Genomic DNA, 4,860 nt, shown 5'->3' with positions numbered 1-4,860 from the left:
TTTGAAGAAAGTAGGATGAGTAAGAGTGTTGATAAGTATATGGTATTCAATGGGCATGTTAATGAGTAAGAATCTGATAGTATGATGTTGGTTGATTGTTTTCCACTTAATCAAATCATGTAGTGTGAGACCATGTATATTCAAGTCTAGTTACACTAACTAAACTACATGACGAATGAAGATATACAATATTAACCAGGCTATTATAGTTGCCATTGAGCATCATGTTGTGGTCCCACAACACGTGCCCCATTTTGAGTCACAAAATGGGGATCCCCAAGTTTAAAAAACCCTCACTAAGTTAGTTAGGACCCTCCTCCATGTCTAGGCCAAACCTTAGTCTCTAATCGAGTAGTGTTGGGTTGTTGAATGGGGCAAAAAATCAAAATTTAAACCCTTTTAGTGCATAAAATATGCATATGCACACTTGTGCACATGCAAATTTGTGTTAAGTGTGTGTATGCACATATGCATATGTGCACACTCTCAGAGGTGTGCACCTCTTGAGGTGTGCACTAAGGAGGTTCAGGCCTATATAAACTCCCCTTCATCTCCTCACTTAGTCTTCACTCCCTCTCCACTCCCACACCTTTGCACCTCCTCCAACTATGAAAGTCCATTGCTTTGTCATCGACATCTATACACTCAAACCTCTCCAAGGTAAACACAATTTTTTGGAGGTGCACACATGCATACATGAACATGTGTACACCTTCAAAAGTTGTGCATCTCTGCACCAAAAAACATAACTCCCACCACCACCCACCCACCCCCCCCCCCCCAAAAAAAAAGCATAACAACTCTTCGCAAGTGTGCAGTTTCCCATATGTACACCTTACATAGGTGTGCAAGGCATATAACCATGTACATTGAGATTAGTGAAAAAATAAAATAGTGCTAGTGCACCTGTGTAGGTGTGCTAGGTGTATTAGTACGCATATGAAACATTAGGGGGTTTTTAAATCAATTTTAATTATTTTTTGCTCAGTTTCTTGTCAATCCAGGTCATGGCTAAGCATCATTAAGTTTTTTTTACATCAAGATACTATTTTTTCCCTTTTTGTACAAATATAATGGAATCATCCTCATTTTCCACGGTAGAAAATATTAAATCAAAGATGGTAGTATTAAGCTACCAGGGAGCCCCAAAGAAATCCTAATTCTAGGATAAACACACATATATCTCAGACATAAAATTAGGATACATTGAATGGAACATCTTCATGACCTAACAAACCAAAAGAGAGATCAATGATGGTATCAGCTCTTATCTGGAGTGGTTTAGTGAATATCGCTTCACACCCTACATCAGTTCAATCCTCCAAGTTGATCATGACATTGGTTGAACATTACATGTCACAGGAGAAGGTAGTGAAGAGTGTAATAGGAGAGATAGTCCTTGATCTTAGGCCACACAATATTGAGAAGGATTTTCACCTCCCAACGGAAGACCAATACCTTCATTTATCTTATGAAGATGTAGAAAGATGGTATAGAGAAAATGAGAAAGAGGACAAGGAATTTGTGCAATCTACATAGTTTATAGGACACTCTTAGGACGAAGAGTAGGAAAGATGGATATGATACAGGGGTACATGATAGATGATATGGGATATTCAATTGTTTTCCTCAGGAAAAATGGGCCTTCCTGTAGTAGGTCACTTAGAGACATGGATGGTGCATTTTATTGAGAACATCATAATAGAAAAGATTCCTATTGATTGGGCTACTATCCTAAGTGATAATCTGGATGAGCAACTGATCTTAGTCAAGAATGATCTATGCTTTTATGTGAATTCTGACATGGTATATTTATTGGTAGAAAGGACTAAAGACTACTCAAGGTTGTACAAAAAGATAAGCATGCAAGATGTAAATGCTTGGCCCTATGTAGTTTATCCATAGCTTATGAAGAAGAAGCTCCCACTACAAAGTGTGGAATGTAGGGTAGTAAATGATGGTTTCATATTTTCCATCATCATGTTCATAGAAGGTCACTATGTGAAGATGATGCTAGTAGAGGCTACAATAATGATAACTAAAGTTGGTGGCTACTATATCTAGTTCAAAACATTTACTTATCTCCAAGTAGCTAGTACTTTTTTGTGCCCGAAGAAGATCTTAAGATATCCATCAAACATGCACATACTACTAGAGATAGCTCTCCAACTCTCTTCTAAATATGAAAGAGTGAGGAAACAACATAAGAAAGCATGGATATGGTCGATCATGATTATATCATTCAAAGTGAAGTAGAAGCAAGATATTAGTACTTTTGACTTAGAATTTGATCAATATCCCCTGGAGGATTATTAGGCTCCACACCCATATTTTGATAATTTGGGATGGTGTAACATCTAGTGGGAAAGAAATCTATTGATGAGGAAACACTAGAGGATCATTGGATGAATTTAATAGATGAATATGATGTCCATATTAGGGACTATTGCATAATGATTCTAAATTTGAAAGAAAAAGTGCTAAACATGGAGATACCCTTAAAGTTTTAGGAAAAGGATGTCCTTGAGATAATGGATCCTTATAAAATAGGGAAAATATCTATGATCAACCCATCATGAACACAAAAATATGACATGAGGAAACATAAACAATAGTGTTAGCTATGGAAAGGAGAAAATCAAAGAAGAAGAGAACTCCCTCCTTTAGGTCCCAAAAACTATTCCTGAATTGGACCATAAGGAAGAAGGGGAACAAAATGAATTTTTTCCCTTGAATAAAATAACTTTCTCAACTATGGTGGTAGAGGTGGAGAGGAGAAGAAACTTAACTCAAAAACCTCCATCTGTCCCTAGGTAGCCTATCTAGGTTGAAACTTCTGAAGATGAACATCAAAAATGCATATCAGAAATGGAAGGTAAAGGAGCATACATTTTTGACCTCTTGGATTTTGATTTCATACCCATAGGAAATGAGATGGTTGGAGAGAAGATAAGGGATACTCCAAGGAGTGAGGTGTTAGGAGAGGCTTGGAATAAATTACCCCCTCTACCTCAAGGACCTCTTGGCATTCCTCCACCACTAGCACAAGACATGGTAGTAATAATGTATAAAAGGTTAGTAGATCCACCTCCTCTGGTAATCCAAGAAGAAAAAAAGAGTTAGAATATAGAGAAAGGAAAATATAAACAATTTCATACTGGTGAAGTATCTGAAGAAGGAAAAATAGAAGAAGAAATGCAACAAGTTTCTCTAGATATAGAGCCTAGGTCCCTAGTCCAACACAACACATAAACTCTCTCTAATGATCTCCCTTGACACAAGAAATCTTCAGAGGAGTGATAAGGGAAGGACCTTTTTTCATAACCAAATTCTTTAGCACAATACATGTCACCAATGGCAACTACACCATTATGACTAAACAAGGAGGTCATTTTTCAACAAAAGAAGTAGATGGCATTCACTGAAGAGGAGGGAAATATAGAAATGATAAAAGTGATGAAGAAGCCTAAGCCACCTAAGGGTGATGCTAGAACACTTGCCTTAATTATGAAAAATCAAGATCAAGACTTTCTATCACATATCACCATTCCTCCTCCTCATGTCGTTACTAATAAATTGAATCCAAAGGATTGCTAGATGAAGGATGTGATATTGAGAAAGCTTGTAGTGGATACATAAAAGGTCTTTATTACCATAGAACTCAAGCAAGTGTTTTCACACTTGGATAGGGATGAGCTAGAGCTAATAATGTTGTGAAAGAAGAATGAGCTATTGAGAGGTTACCTGAATAATGTGGTGGGGCCAATAGACCTGGATAATCTTGAGATTTCTCTTGGAGATGCACTAGGAAGGAAGCAAGGACCATAGATGGATTCATTTTTGGACACTTTTTAGTAATAGCACCATACTTTTGAGGACATGGGAGTATAGATAATATAATCAAATTTGAACCTATTGAACAACATCCATACTAATGTCAACAAATTGGTTTTCATTAGAAACCAAGATTTTGGGATAATGGATGAAGTGCATATCTAGAATAATGATTTACAAGCACTCAGATTCATAAAAAGGAAAAGGTATTGGATACTAATGAAGATATACTCAATAGAGGAACTAGGAAAATTAGATGATTGGATAGAAAATATATCGTCAAGGAAGGTTATGGAGGGACTACATGAAGGCATTTAATAGATGAAAAAATAAAGCTCAAGAGTAATTTTTGAAAGTGGATAAGTACTCTGATACTACTAGCCTTGAGATTTTTGAAGATGAGTCAAAGACCAATCTTTCCTCAGTGCAAATAGTGGTTCAACAATTCAGAGATAAATCTAAAAATGCTTCATTAGAAAATGATATAAGAAAGCATTCAAAACAAAAGAAGAATTATTGGAATTAGACAACAAGCTTGAGGATTTTGCAGATATAAGAATAGAAGTAAGAAACTATCGACAAGTAGTTAAGAATAAGCATGATTAATTAGATTTATTGGAGGTGAATGAAGTGGTGGAGATAATAGAGAAATTCAAAAGAAAACATCTAGACATCATTTTGGTATAAAGGGGAAGAAAACCAAGATGCTAGAAATTCAATTTTGACACAGAATTTTTTTTGTGATTTTGGTTCATGTCACCAAGGTGTGTAGGTGTGTCAGGGCATAGGTGTATAGTTGAACTTTTATTGGAGGTGCATTGATAGTTTTGAAGAGAAGAAGTGTACTGACATTTACCTTGTAACTACTATTTTAGAGCATTCCATGCATCAAAAACACATTTTGATGGCATCTCAACTCTTAGAGGCATCCAGAGAAGGTTGAGCTTCCATTTTTATAGATCCTAGAGACTCCTAGATCATCTCATGGCTTCAATATTCTTATACTCTCATTCTTTTACTATTTTA

The sequence above is a fragment of the Cupressus sempervirens genome, chromosome 5 (genome assembly GCF_028749045.1).
Source record: "Cupressus sempervirens isolate cs-2001-9-10 chromosome 5, ASM2874904v1, whole genome shotgun sequence".
NCBI lineage: Eukaryota > Viridiplantae > Streptophyta > Pinopsida > Cupressales > Cupressaceae > Cupressus > Cupressus sempervirens.
Note: the sequence above shows the minus strand (reverse complement) of the source record.